Source organism: Mesoplodon densirostris, chromosome 13 (assembly GCF_025265405.1).
Source record: "Mesoplodon densirostris isolate mMesDen1 chromosome 13, mMesDen1 primary haplotype, whole genome shotgun sequence".
In the NCBI taxonomy this organism is placed as follows: domain Eukaryota; kingdom Metazoa; phylum Chordata; class Mammalia; order Artiodactyla; family Ziphiidae; genus Mesoplodon; species Mesoplodon densirostris.
This window is the reverse complement of record NC_082673.1, coordinates 75,972,967-75,989,247: the sequence shown is the minus strand read 5'-3', so window position 1 is coordinate 75,989,247 and position 16,281 is coordinate 75,972,967. Positions and strand designations below refer to the sequence as shown.

At 36.8% G+C, this 16,281-nt stretch overlaps 1 non-coding gene across 1 annotated transcript; it reads right to left on the bottom strand.

The window, feature by feature from the left end:
- Positions 1-11,921: 11,921 nt before the first annotated feature.
- Positions 11,922-12,024, bottom strand: LOC132501121 (U6 spliceosomal RNA). Its single transcript, XR_009534159.1, has one exon. It is a non-coding gene; the product is annotated as a U6 spliceosomal RNA (small nuclear RNA).
- Between the last annotated feature and the right edge of the window lie 4,257 nt (positions 12,025-16,281).

Below are 16,281 nucleotides of genomic sequence, written 5' to 3'. Positions count from 1 at the left end.
GATTATTACATCACAATATTTTTTTCCCTTTCTGAATTCCCACAGCATTTTGTGACTTGATCATTCATTGAGAACTTCTGTTATGCCAATCTATCTATAAGTTTCATCTTCCTAAATAAATATGTTTACAGAATAAGGATCAAAACATCAACTTTAAATTCCTCATATCTAGCACTGTGAATTGTCCTCAGGAGGCATCTGACTTGTATTTCATTGATGACAATCATGAAAATGTTGATCTCGATCTTCCTAATATTTCAAACACTGCTCTTTTATTTTATGCAATTGAAGTTGATCTATTATTTAAAATCTTATAAATTTTTCCTTCTTAACTATTTTTCATTTTAAATGTTGTGATTGGTCATTAGGAAATGGATTTTTTCCTGTTCTCTAGTATTTTGCCCATTTCAGAAATTGAAAAAAAAAATGATATTGTTACCTAGATTACAAGCAACCTGGTTCTATGAATCTTGAATATTAGAAAATAGGCACTATGATATCTGAACCCGATTTCCCAAATCTTAACTTTTTTACTGGAGAGTTCAAGACTTTAAATAAAACTTACAATAAACAAATATTAATTTAGTTATAATTTTTATTCAAAGCAGACCAGGGAGAGAGAGTATAAATGAGATCTCTTAGATTATTAGCGTGAAGAATTTAACCATATATGTACTGCTTAAACATGTCATAATGTGCTAAATCTGGAGCCCACACTGAAATTACCTAGCTGTATCAATATGTTAAGGAAAATAAGGTAGACTGACAGAGAAACATGTATTTTTTCAAAGCCTGGGGCACTCCTGACAATCTGTTGGCAAGGCTAAAGGTCTCGTTCTGAATGTGTTATTTAAACCTCCCCTGAGAAACAAAAGTATCTGACCCTGACAAAGTTCATCCTGACCAAAATGTTGGTTTATTTTGTATGTGTCATCTTAAAAATCAAAAACGTCAGACATGATGCTTCTTGCATCCCTGTTATTTATTTTCCACATGAGGACAAACTGCCACAAAACGACCCAGAATGTAAATTGACTTGGAATCTTATTTTTCACCAGTCCCAAGTTAGCTATGAAGTTTTGGTGAAATAAAATGTCAGGGTGTGGTCCCCGTGCTGTTACACATTTTTCCCCTTTCTGCAGGAGTTAGCCAGCAAGAGGAAAAGGACACAACTCTAGAATAAGAGTAAGGAAACCTACACTTCCCCACTCTCCCGATCCATCTCATTATGACTTGACAGTGAATTCTCAAAAGGTGGCTAGGGACTCTAGGGATATCTGGACTTTGCTCCTGTGCTAAGTGTTTACAGTCTTACAGTCTGACCGTGTCCCTGCTTCTGCTTCAGTTGGAGAGTGAATACTGGCTCAGAAGAGTTAATCCAATCCAGATGTCACCATGACAGTGTCTCATCCAGAGGCAAGGCAGTCCCCCCATTCATTAGCATTAGGTGGTTTCAAAACTGCACCTGGGGGAGATAGGTTACAAAGGGTCTCTCTTCTGACAAATATATTTGAGTCAGTTCCTTTACTATCTGTCTGGTAATTTTGAATCTCTTAAGAATAAACAGAAGCTCAAAATTGTTTCTTTTTTTTTTCCCTAGAGGAGTAATATAAAGGTTGATACCATATAGGGTGAACAGAGCATATTAAGTATTTTTAAAAGAAAAATTGTATTCAAATGAATTCATCTTGAAGGTTTCAAAATAAGTTTGAGTCCTCCAAATGCAAGAAATTTTATTTTTGTTTACTCTACTGCTCAGATTCTATCCATTTGCATGAGAATGCTCTCAGCTGATATTTTCAATAATTTTGATGATCACCAACAGAGCAGAGAATTGATGGTGTTTAGGGACAATTTACTTCTTGACAATATCGGGAGCCGGACTGGAATAAATCTTCATCTCTTTCTCAACACAGTCAGTAGAAGAAATGTTTTCATAAAACGCAGTGTCAATCAATTGCAGAAATGGAGGTGTGAGGACAGAGAGGAAAGCAGGGATGAGATGGAAGGAGGATTCAAGATTTTGTCTTTGGCTAGTTTATTATCAATATGAGTGATTTTATGTGATACCCTTTCTTCAGCAAAAATTCCTTCCCTGGCATGGAAAATATATGTCTGCAATGGTAGATGGTAGCCCACAGCTCTGAAATAATGAAGGTCTCTGGTCACTAGGCAGAACACAAGGGCAAGGCCAAGTTTATTGAAGGTGGAATGTAGACCTGTCAATTTGACTGTTTGGTGTTAGCAACTATTAACCCACCTATTATAGTCATGATATATTCTCATTAAAACATGGTTGATTTGTAGGAAATGTGATGCCTTATACTCTTACCGACTACCGACAATTTAAACTCAACTGGATTACTGAATACATAGCAGAGCATAGACAGGGTAAAGTTCACAACTGGGAACGTAATGGATACTTCATGGGGTGGGTGGAGATGTAATGGTCACTTATGGGAGAGATAGACATATGAGCACAGCGGTCGCTGGAAGGAGATAGAGGGTGTAAGTGCAGGAAAAGGCAAGAAGCAGCAGCCCCTAATTAAGAGAAGGAATAAGGCTGGTTCTCAGATATGCCTTCAGTTGAATAGACACACAAATACCAGTCATCTCTTTTAATTTATGAATACTTTTTTCATCATATCTAGGCTTCTAGGGCCCAGGATTAAGGGGTAGGGAATAAGGAACACTGTGAACAGCAAGGACAAGAGAATTTCCATCAGAAGATGGGAAACATTTTTGTCAATTAAACTAACCTGAACCCATTTTCTGGATCTGAATCTCACCAGTGGCTTGTGATTGTATAGATAGTCTAGGATTTGGACAACTGCTTTACAGCAATTTCCCAGCTGCAGAAGCAGAGCAGGCTAATCTTCAATACATTATTTTTGGAGCTGGAAAGAAAGCCTAGGAGACTTTTCTTTTGAGGAGTAATTACTATAGATCCCATCCTGCAGTTGCTTGATTAAAGGAATGAAAAGTATCCAAATTAAAAAACCAAAGAATATCCTAGAGAATGCTTGCCCAGCTTCTAGAACTTTCTCTATGGGCTTTTAAAAACTAGAAGCAATCCTGTTTACTGAAATGCTTTCTCCCAAATTTACTACTCCACAACTTCCCAAGCAGAATGAGTTTCCCCACAGACGCAAGGTAGGAACAAAGGATTTAGCTTGAGAAAACACTAGTTAGGAGTCAGGGTTTTTATCAAAGAGAAGACCCAGACCTCTTTAGCTGGACATTCTGACAGTGAAATAAAAAGCACACCATATCTTAATATAACCAACTCCGTTGTACAAAAGAGAAAACTAGGAGTGAAAGGATGACATTGCCCAATTGAAAGAGCTGGAAAGTGGCAATGTCCGGGTGAAAACCTAGTTTTCTCACTCTTGGTCTTCGTTATACTACATCGATATTCGTGTTATTATGCAAGTCACACAACTTGCAAATTTGACTTTTCTGTGTTATAGGAACAAGTATGTGTTTGCTGATTTAATTTTATATTCATATCACCTAATTTGTTACTCTTGCTGCCTCTTGGTTGTTTCCTGCTAAAATGAACAAGAAGAAACTATCTTATACCTGCATTTGCCTCGGCTCTTACTGAGTTTCTCATGACACATACTTGGGCTTGTGACATAATTGAATGCAATAATAGGAGAAAAAACATGACCAATGTAGTGAAGATAGAATCTAAGAGAATACAGAAATCCAGGACAGACTGTACAGCCAGGACATGGTTTATTGCTGATCTCTTGGCTGTAGTATTTTTTTGCCCTCAATCAAGTGTATAAGACTAAGAATGAAAAGAGAAAACCTCCCCAAGCGTTTCTCTGTAATTCTAATCTTATCTATCATATTAAATTATTTTTTATAGGTCAATAATTGTAATAACATTTACTTCTTACTTCTGACTTAATGTTAAGCTAAGGTATGAAAGCAAAGGAAAAACAGCCCTTTTTTTATGAAGAGGTGACAGTATAGAAACCTGGGGATCAGACACATAGATAATACAATGTAAGTGCTTGAGTAAAACTCAGCATGCAGGGGAATTCTCTGGTGGTCCAGTGGTTAGGACTCCATGCTTCCACTGCTGGGGGCCAGGGTTTGATCCCTGGTCCGGGAACTAAGATCCCACAAGCCTCATGGCATGGCCAAAAAATAATAATAATAAATAAATAAAACCAAGTGCTTAAAAAAAAAAACTCAGCATGCAGCATAGAAATTTTTATGGCTTAGGATGGGAAACAAAGGGCAAAGGCTGGGAATGTCTTTCTCAAAGGGAAACTCTCTAAGCATCTGGAAATTAGTTTTTAGGCAAGTCAAAGAAAGGAAAGTATGTTTCTAAGCTGATGGAATAATATATGTATAAAGACACAGAAATAGGGAGAACATAGTCTTTCAGGATCAAAGTCATCTCTGTGACTAGATTATAGGATTTGAGAGGAAGAGCCGCAAGAGTTAAGCAAAAGCTGGATTTTCCAAGGGCTAACGTTCCCACCACAATGTACTCAGTGAGTAGAATTCAGGTAGTAGAGATATTGATATTTGGGTCAATAATAATTACATGAGGCAAACCATGCAAAGAACAAGAATCAACTCTTTTGTTCTCAGAACAGCCTGCTGTTATTACCCCATTGTACAGATGAGGAAAACTGAGGCACAGGGAGGTAAAGAAGTGATGAAGTTTTGAATTAAACCGGATTCCATATTATGTAGAAAGCTCCAACAACAACCATGGCACAAAAAAAATCACTCCACATGTAATAGTCACCACTCACAATTCTCAAACCAATAATTCATGCCCAGATTTTATTTTTCACATTAAAGAGAAAAGTCCCAATTATGATTTAGAGTTCTTTGTCTACTCTACTGAAATCACCTTATTCTGTTTGAGGTAGGATAAAATGACACTACTGCCTTCTCTCTCCAACCAGCTCTGGAAAGTGACAAAGATTTGCAAATGGCTTCATTTTCAGGCAGGGATGAAAGTAAAACTTCAGTTATCTAGTGTGGAAAGAGCAGTCAGCTAAAGAAGGAGAGGATGAAAAAATGTTCTCAAATCGCTGTCCAGTTGGCCAATCTCCAGCTCAGAATGAAGTGTTCATTTTCCTGAAGAACAGGGATTGCTCACACCCACCTACTTACACCTCATAGGTAATCTTTTTTTTTTCAGACATGAAATCAATCACTGAATGAACCCTTTGTAAGTTAGGGGCATAAACTGTCCAACCTTGTGGCTGTTTGTGATTATAGCTGGCAAAATGAAAGATTGTTCAGTAGATATTAACAGTTAAAAGGACAGAGCAAAAGAAAGAAGCAAGTTAATCTCACTGCAGACTTCCAAAATGAGGAAACTAGCTCATGAGGAAGTCCATGGATCTCAATGGGGATGCCCAGGGCTCTGTTCTATTTGACCCTCAAAGCACTACCTTCATCTGGAAGAGGTGTTGATGAATGCAGGAGAAAAATCTGACACTGCCTAGTATTTCTGTGCTAGAAAGGAAATGAAATTTCCTTTGGTTTAGTTTCCCCTCTGACTCGGTTACTTTTTTTCCAGTTAGTGTACAGTACTGCTGAGAATATCTGCTGGAGAATAAAAGGCATCTCCTTTCTTAGAACAGAACCTGCTGAATATCAGAATAATGGCATTTGTGGCAGCACTCCTGAGTAGGAATTTGAAGTTATAGGATTCTAGGAAATTCGAACTTGGAAGGACTCTCTTGGCTTGTCTATTGAGCCTAATGTGTCATGGACCCAAAAGAATCTCACAAAGAGTTTCTTAAACATTTTGACAAATGTACTTCCAGAGCAGGCATGAACAAACTATAGCCCATGGGCTAATGATGGCCCTCTGCATGCTTTCATATGGCCCATTAACTAAGAATGAATTTTACATTTTTTAACTATTGAAAAATTATCAAAATAAAAATTATCAAAAATAAAAAATATCAAAATATTTCAATTTAAATTTCATTATGAATAAATAAAGTTTTTTCAAACCCCAACCTAGCCATGCTCATTCACTTTCATGTTATCTATGGCTCTTCTGCACTACAAGGGCAGATTTGAGTAGTTACTAAAGAGATCATATGACCTGTAAATCTAAAATACTTGCTATCTGGCCCTCTACAAAAGAAAAAAAAGTTTGTCTATCCCTGGTCTAGAGTATTAAGAAACTGAAGTGAGTGAGAAGAATGTCTTCTTTTGCTAAAACTTCAGCCTAATAGAACTTGAATATTTCTAAAAGGTATTTGCAAAAATCTAGTCTAGTTTATACGGACCTATGGGAAAAAACTAAACCACTCATTTCTGTTGAATATGATTGAAACAAACTGAAAACTGGCCTGAATATATTTACCAGGTTTGGCACACTACGCTAAGTCAAATTAAATTCACCAGTGAGCTGCCAAATCTCTACTAATGATTGTGTTGAACGATATGAAATCACAGTTATTGTAGTTCAAAAATAATTAAATATTGGCAATTTCTTGTGGTTCCTATGACTTCATAAGATGCTTTACAAAGAAAAGAGTCTGTTTTAATATCCATCTTTGCCAGCTTTCCTCTGTCATGCTTTGCACCTGATTTTTGCTTTATTTTCCAACACTTCACATAACGAATGCATAGCACATATTTGTTGACAACCTGGTAATGAAAGAATAAGTTAAAGTTCTTTCTAAACAATCTGCATTAGGAAGAGTGTTACAAAGAAAGGATACCAGGACCTGAAACTTAAAGTGAGAAGTAAATTCTAAGTTCTAAGGCCTTCCTTAGGATTTGGTGTGTGGCTCTGAGTGTCACAGGAAGACTTGATAAACTGGACATATATACACTACCAAATGTAAAGTAGATAGCTAGTGGGAAGCAGCTGCATAGCACAGGGAGATCAGCTCGGTGCTTTGTGACCGCCTGGAGGGGTGGGATAGGGAGGGTGGGAGGGAGACAAAAAGGGAGGGGATATGGGAACATATGTATATGTATAACTGATTAAATTTGTTATAAAGCAGAAAAAAAAATTTGGTATGAGGGAATAGAGTTGCAATGCTTGCCTTTGTATACTACACTTACTAGCACATTTAATGTCAGAGCACTGGAATTGTTGTGGATTTACACTACTATAATCAGGTTTCTTTTGTCTCTTTACAGTGAAAGAACAACAAAAATTATACTAAGAATCTAAGATATATGTTGTACATATACATGTACAGTCAGCCCTCAGGATCCTTGGGTTCCACATTTATGGATTCAACCAGCCTGGCTGCATCTCCCTCTGCCCTGTCTTTATATCATCTTCTACTCTGTATATCTTTGTCTGCTATACATCCCTCTATCTCTTTCTTATAAGGGTGCTTGTGAGGGTCTTTAGGGTTTCTCAGATAATCCAAGCTAAGGGTTGTCTCTCAAGATCCTTAATCACCTCTTTTGCCACATAAGGATATAAGGTTAATATTCACAGATTCCAGGGTTTAAGAAATAAATGTATTGGGGGGACCATCTTTTTCAGCCTACCACAGTATGTTGGCATCATATTGAAGTATATCTTAAAGAACTGCTTTTCAGTTTTTGGAAAATAAATGGAAGTGAGACTAGAATATTCTTTCCCAGGTTGGTTGAATGCCCAGATTCATGGATATGGAGGGTTGGCTGTACTAAAGGCATATTATATGAAGGACTTCAGCATCCACAGATTTTGGTATCCTTAGGAGTCCTGGAACCAATCCCCCGCAGATACCGAGGCATGACTGTATAAGAACGCTGTATATATGGATTCCAACCAATACCTTTTTTGTGTTGAACCATTATTTTAGAATTCTATAAAATAATTACTATTATAAAACTTGATCAAAATAACAAAGTCTTCATGTACAGTGGTAAAATATTTTTTCACTGTTTTGCAATTGTTTATTGTTATTATTATTTATTTACTCTTCCACTATAAACTCCATGAAGGCAAGGGATGTGGCTAACTTATCGATCATGAATCCTGCAAAGCCTAAGATCATTTCTAGGGCATAAATATGCATTTACCGAATGGCAATAGAAAGAGAAATAAAATATCCAATAATTCAAATAAGAAGAGCAACCTTGAATTTTAACCACAGCTCCAAATGTATCCAAGCAAATCAGAGCTGTACCTCATGTAGGGCCATAATCAGAAGAAATGTTTCAACCAAAATGCAATGTGGGATTAGGGAGAAAAATGGATTAAGGATGAATTTAACCTATAGAAAGCACTAAAAACATAAACCAATCAACAATTCATACAGACTAGCAGCTGATTTTGCATTTCACATAAAATAGGAATTTAAGCTTACCTTAGGTAGCTTCTATTATTGTTTTTTTTTTAACATAACTATTTTTGTTTGCTGTAGCTATTGTAATAATTAGCACACACTTGACATTTTAAAACAGAAGAAATTTATTCTTTCACAGTTCTGGAGGTCAGAAGCCTGAAGTCATGGTTTAGTCAGGGCTGCACTCCCTCCAGAGACTCTAGGAGAGAATGCATTCCCTTCTCCTTTTACCTTCTGGTGGCTGTCAGAATTCTTTGGTTTGTGGCTCTCTGCTTCATATTTATATCATCTTCTTCTCTGTGTATCTTTGCCTAATATCCCTCTATCTCTTTCTTATAAGAACCCTTGTGATGGTATTTAAGGTTTATGACATAATCCAAGCTAAGTGCCTTCTCTCAAGATCCTTCACTTGATCACATCTTTTGCCACATGAGTATATAAAATAATCTTCACAGATTACAGGCATTAGGAAGTGAATATGTCTTTGGGGAAACATTTTTTTCAGCCTACCACAGTTATGATGACATCATATTGAAGTATATCTTAAAGAATTGTTTTTAAATTTTCTGAAAATAAATGGAAGTGAGACCAAAATACTTTTTACCTTGGGACTAATTAAGATTATTATTTTATTTTATTTATTTATTTATTTATTTATTTTTGTGGTACGCAGGCCTCTCACTGTTGTGGCCTCTCCCATTGCGGAGCACAGCCTCTGGACGCACAGGCTCAGCAGCCATGGCTCACAGGCCCAGCTGTTCCGCGGCATATGGGATCTTCCCAGACCAGAGCAAGAACCCATGTCCCCTGCATCAGCAGGCAGACTCTCAATCACTGTGCCACCAGGGAAGCCCAAGATTATTTTAATATAAGGTGGATGATGGTCTTCTCCAAAAGAATGACTTTCTTGAGCTGCTAACTCTGCATTACTGTAAAAAAATATTTATGGTACTTGTGAATAAACAACAGTCTCTGAAGATATACATTACCAAGCCATGTTTTTCAAAATGAAGAAGAAAAACTAAATGATTTATCAAAGAAATTTCTGTTATCCATTTTTCAGTGGGCTTGCTTTTTTACCCACAAGAAATATTCATCAGTAAAGACCTTTCGTTTGATTAAAAACAGACTCTAATAAATGTGCATTAGGATCACAATGATAACCTATATTCAAGAACATGAATAAAAAGTGCTCTTGAAGGGAAAGGCTCACATATGTTCACATTTGATACCGAGAAATAATCGTATGCTGTTGAGGAGTGATTACTACCAGCTGTAAGCAAGTACACCACACAATAATATCTCATCTGTACAACCACTTGGAAAATTTCTTTCTTGCTCTCTCTCTCCTTCTTCCAAAAGTTTCATAAAATATGACCAAATCTTTCCTGTCTTACTGAATACTGACCTTTTCAAATCCCTACATATGAAAAGAGAAAGACTTCGAATCTTGAAGAACACCAAGAAGAAACATGAAATTTCCATGCTTTTACCAAAAATAAGATTGGCAAGACCATGTCACTTTATCCTTTCTTCATATTCTGTATGATACATTTTTTATTGTTTCCAGTGGCACTAGCAAGTTTTTAATCTGAACGTCCTAGAAACATTACTGAAATACAAGAAAATGGTTCTGAATAAAAGCAGTTCGGATCTCACTAATGCATCGTTTATCTATAAACCCTTATTGGAAATAATTTGTCATCTTGACTATCTTCCTGAATTTCAGGTATGGCAAATGCTAAATCACTTCTTCACCATAATTCAGTTTCAGAAAGCCTGCTCTCTTTCTCAACCTGTCTTACGTTATCTGAGTTAAACTAGGGTTCTGTAGAGGGATTTCTGGAGGGTTAGGAAAGAATAGTGCGGAGGGGATGGAGAAAATTTGAGAAGTTCTTGACTAACAAAAACACATGTGGGTTGGGTTATTTTTTTTTTTCTGTTTTAAATTTTAATATCCCAATAAGTTTTTTATTTAAAGGAAATGTTCCCAGTTTAAACAAGGAGAAAAAAAAAAGACAAAGGGATATCATTGCCTTAATCTTCTTAACAGGAAAGTTAAGAAAAGGAAGATAGGAGACACTATCAGTGTGGACATCAGAACTCTTTTTTTTTAACCTGATGCAACTAGATGTAAATTAATCAAGGGCAAACGCACTTTCTGTGTTCTAAAGTATGACTAACAGAGCCAAGTAACTATGGAGCATTTTGCCTTTAGAAAGAAGGCAAAGAGGGACTTCCCTGTCCATCCAGTGGTTAAGACTCTGCGCTTCCACTGCAGGAGGCACGGGTTCAATCCCTGGTTGGGGAACTAAGATCCCACATGCTGCGTCACATGTCCAAAAAAAAAACAGAAGTCAAAGCAACAAGTAATCAGTTAATTAACAAAGTATTTAGAAGAGGGTGATCTCTGTGCCTAGATATCACTTCTGTCTACCACTCAGGCATGGACTGATGTCCCAACCATAAAAGTTCCCTTTACAACATATATCTTAGCACTTAACACACTGCATTTTAATTGGCTGCCCTCCCCTGCTACACACATACCTCAATATGAACTCTGTGACAAGCTATGTTAGCCTTTCTTATTAAAATCATAGACTATGGAAAATTATATGATTTATCTTAAGTAATAAACATTTGTTGAATGAAAGAATGGAAGAAAAGATATCTTATGAAGGGATGAAAAGACTCACACACTCAAAAGCGAGGAGCTCTTTTGGTTGAAGCTATGATCTGAAGACTCATATAAATTCATTCCCTGTTCATAATGGTCTACCCAGCCTCATGCCAACTACCAGTAATCTAATGATGAAAGAACAATTGTTCTGGGCCAGATGTATTATGCATATTACTTCTGTAGCACATTACCTCTAGAGCAGTTGAGTATTACTGTCCTTATTTTAGGAATGAGAGAATTCTACTCAGATACACTCCTGCCTTTAAGCAGCCATTTCCAATTTTAAGTGCATTCATGTATAGATCTTAAGCTGATGTTCGTTATATTACACCTCCCTGCCCTGTGTTTCCTTCACCCTTAGCAATGAAAAGGTTGAGAAAAGCTGCTTTCATCTTATTTGTACATGGAACTCATACCGCATTCATGCCACATGATGATAATATATGTATGGCAGAGAATTACAGATCAAATGGATGGTAGAAGCACAAATTATCAAAGTAAAAGACAGGGAGATTACCCAAGACTGTGAAAGGGAAGAAGGCAGAACAAACTGAGCAGCAGTGCTCTAAGCCCTGGTCTCTTGGTGAGGCTTAGAGCTTGATAAGGCAACATAATCTCAGAGAGGGATTTGGTGTACCCTAAACACTGGATCTCCAGGCAAAGCCAAAAATCTAATGTCCACAAGTATAGAGGGAGGCAAGGTGCTTTCTGACTCAAGTCACCATGAGGACCACAATGAAGAGCCCATTAGTGATGATGCACATGGGTCAAGAAAGAAGGAGCCTTCTGGAATATTCTGCTCTGAATCAGATCGTATGAGGTTTAGCACAACCCTTTAGGAAAAGATGAGGAGTAATCCCCTATAATAACAGAGACTGAATTTCTAGGCAGATCAACAACATGAGAGCTCAGAGTAAGATTTAGTTTAAGCCTTTTTTTTTTTTTTTTACATGGAAGACTTCACGAATGTGCATGTCATCCTTGCTCAGGGACCGTGTTAATCTTCTCTGTATCATTCCAACTTGAGTATATTCACTGCCGAAGCAAGCACTTGATAAGTCTTTAGACAACATAATGTGTAAAATTTTTTCACGTTCCTGAGACTGCTGGGAAAAATTCATACCTGGAAGATATTGATGAGGCCATTTATCATTTCGATTATATTGTCCCTTAGCTTTTCCTATTTGAAACAAATTTTTAAAAAGCTTTAATTTCTTAGTCCCTTCCTATGGGGGAAAAATCTATTAAATATTTTCATTTTTCATTGTTACGATATTGTTTTGTCCAATGACTCCCAAGCCTGACTAGCATTCACTATTACCTAGGGTGAATATTTTTTAAGTATATAGTCCTGTGTTCTATCCTTAGGAATTCTGATTCATTAGCTTTTTCCAACCCAAATATAATGGTAAAGAGAAGAACACTGAAATTCATGATGCAATATGGCTAAAAAATGGGGTTGCCGGAATTCTGATTCCATTGTTCACTGGCTAACTCGGTATGATCCACATGCTTGGAGACCATTTGAAAGAAATCAGAAAAGAAGTAACAAACAGATCAATCACTGATTCAGCCTTTAAGTATAACTAAAATCTTTTTTTTTTGGATTTAATGGAATCGTTAAGGAACAAGATTATTCCATCAAAAGAAAATTATTTTCAGAAAATGGAAATTGGCAATATACCCACTGACGTCTGGAACAAACTGAAACGTCTACCTTTCCAGTGGGAATGAAATCTGACAGCCAGGGAGTCCAAAGTGCTGACAGTACAAAAATAACCACCTGTTGCTGAATAGGAGCAGAAGTAACCAGGTGGGATATGTACTCCACAAAGGAAATTTGAGCAGACTCTTGGCTTCCTATGGGATGAAAGGGAGTAGGAAAACTGGCAGCAGGGAGGTTGAGAAGAGGAAATCTGAGCAGGTTTCCTAGCTGTCTTCCTTGTGGGGAAGGCAGGATTGAATTGGAAAGACTGTAAAACAGGAAGATTGACAATAAAAGCTTACGTGTTTAAGGCACATTTAAGCTATTAGAATGCTACAGAAACACATAATAACTCCTCTGAAATTGCAGGTATGTCTAAATGGATATGAAACCAGGAGTTACCTCAGGTACTATCATTCTAGAAAATTTAAATGTCTAGTAAAATGCTCTTCTGCGAAAATAGTATTTGCAGGAAAATAAAGTTTTAAACATAGAAGAATCACAAGAACAAAGGAATATGCTACCAAAAATCCAAACTCTTAAGGCTGATTGAAATTAAAGGCTTCAGCCTTTCTCGACATGTGTGATATCAAACTAAACAACAAAAAGTAATGTTTATTTACATTTATTTTCCCCCTTTCTTTCTGACCCTCTCTCCTATAAGGTAAAAGGAGGAAATGGAATATCTTAACGTAAACGTATACAGAGGGAAAAAAATCTGTAAACAGAATACATGGATCAATAATCATTATTTGAATAGCTGAAAGCATCTCATCAACTTAGAAATTAACTAAAAAGGATGTAGCTTATTTCACATGCAGCCATCAATGTAATGCCGTGTTCTAAGTGCTGTGAGGTATCATTATCCTCACTCTTGTAAAATAAGAAACTGATAGCGAGAGATATTATAACTTTTTCAAATATATAGCTCTCATGAGTGATAAGTCTGAGATTTGATGTTAAGCTCTATGGCATTAAAGACGATCAACAGCAATATGTTACTATCAAGCAGCATGAGCTATCCAAAGTATGGCCAAGATTCTGAAAAAAGTTTTTATTTTATTTATTTATTTTTTTTGCGGTACGCGGGCCTCTCACTGTTGTGGCCTCTCCCGATGCGGAGCACAGGCTCCGGATGCACAGGCTCAGTGGCCATGGCTCATGAGCCCAGCCGCTCCACAGCATGTGGGAACCTCCCGGACCGGGGCACGAACCCGTGTCCCCTGCATCGGCAGGCGGACTCTCAACCACTGCGCCACTAGGGAAGCCCTGTACCACATCTTCTTTATCCATTAGTCTGTCAATGGGCATTTAGGTTGCTTCCATGACCTGGCTATTGTAAATAGCGCAGCAATGAACATGAGGGTGCATGTGTCTTTTTGAATTATGGTTTTCTCTGGGTATATGCCCAGTAGTGGGATGGCTGGGTCATATGGTAATTCTATTTTACTTTTTAAAACTTGTACTTAAAAAAGATAAGTTGTAGTCATGTAAATTCTAAACCAATTTTGGTTTATCACACAATTTGACAATATATTCTGTATGAGAGCTTACCATAGATTCTTTCAAATATAGTTTATTGTTACTCTTTCTGCTCAGTTCTTTTGATTTTGATATAATCGTTGAGCATCTACTATGTTCCAGGCATTATGCTACATACACAGTATATCGGATTTGCAATCTACACTTCCATAGCATTCTTGAGCATGTCTGGCATGCATTCTTTATTCAAAGTTTAATATCTACAATGGCTCCATGTTATTAAATATCTAACCCAAAATATTAAGATAATAATAATAACCATATTCTTATGACTGCTGAGTGGGAAATAACAGAATTAGCAGCAGTAACAAAGAATTCATTTTTATGCAAATAAAATATTGGATGCCAAATTATGTTAACACTTCAAGCTGTTAAGTATCCATCCATCTCAATGGATGATTGGCAGGCATTTTTATTAGGCATTATTAAACAAGTTTCTGAATTTTTATTTCATGGTTAAGTATCTACTCATGCAGTGTAGAAAACAAAGACAGCAGAAATACTTCACAAAGATCTTTTATACAACTGAAGAACACTTTTTACATAACTTAATAACAAATTCTACTTAATACAGTAATTTACACATTTTCCTGTCTTTTGAACTTGTCTGAAACTGATTTATAGAAGATGTCTTTACAGGTATTTAATCTATTATTTTAAAAATAAGAAATGGATAGACCAAAGGGAAATACTAACTTGTAAAGGCAAAAATGCCAAAAGCAGTTTTCTGTGATTTGAGTACTTAAGAAGTATATCTGTATATGGCAGAATCTTTTTTTGTGGGGTGGGAGGAAGGAAGAGGGATTCCATTGAGATTTATTTCACTCTGAATTCCCTTTGACTTTCTTCTGTCCCTGAAGTCTAGGCTATGTTCTATCCTAGGGCATTTTCTTTTGAAGTTGAGTATCAACTTTATTATCATCATGTTTTTGTTTTCATGCTGAAAACATCTTAGTTTCCTAATCAAACCTCTGTGAGTCTAGTGGCTCAAAAATAATTTCTTCTGCTTCATGGAAAGACTTCAACTCCAGGTAAAACCTTTACCCTCAGCTTGATAGATCTACTAATCCTAGAGAAAGAGAAATTGCCACAGGCTTCTTATGAACAAATAGCAAATCCATTGAACACATCCACACTCCAAATGGAATGGAGTAAGAATCTAGCCTCCCAAGTCAGTGTTCCTGGGTTCAAATCCCATTATATTACTGTCTTTGTCCTTTGTGACTGCTATCACAAAATTCCACAGAATGAGTGGCTTATAAACAACAGAAATTGATTTCTCATGGTTCTGGAGGCTAGAGTCCAAGATCAGGGTGCCAACATGACCAGGTCCTCATGAAAAAGCTGTCTTCCCTGTCACAGATGGCCGACTTTTCATTGTATTTCACATAGGGGAGTGAGTGCTCTGGAGTCTGTTTAATAAGGCGTGAATCCCATTCATGAGAGCCCTGCGCTCATGACCAGATTTTCTCCCAAAGGCACTACCTCTTAATACTATCACCTTGGGCATTAGATTTTCAACATACAAATTTTGGAAGGACACAAATATTCAGACCATATCAGTTACTTAACAATTGTGTACACCTTGGGATTTTTTACTCAACAGTTCTAATCCTTAAGATCTTCATATGAGTGTTGACCTCATGGGGCACACCATGCATCATATATTCTATTTAGCACATTGCCTAGTACAGAGGAAATATTCAATAAATTTTGTGTATTATTATGGCTGTTCTTCGTATCAATAATTGTACAATTTCTGTTTCTATTAACAAGAGGATTTAGATAAATTGCATGGATCCACAAAGAACAGATAGGATTTCCAAAATGAAAACTGGATTGTTGTGAGGAGAGAGAGATCTTGAACAAAAGGCAAAAAAACCAAGAAGCATCAGTAGAGGCATGATGGCTAGAAAATAGCAACTAATCCAATTATGGCTGGAACATAAAATACTTGTTCTGTTAGTGTTGGAAAGAAGACTGGAAACATATTCTTCCTTCTGGCCTGGATTGGTGGTGTTCAAGGAAGCCTTGGTTTACCTCAATGTATTATGGAT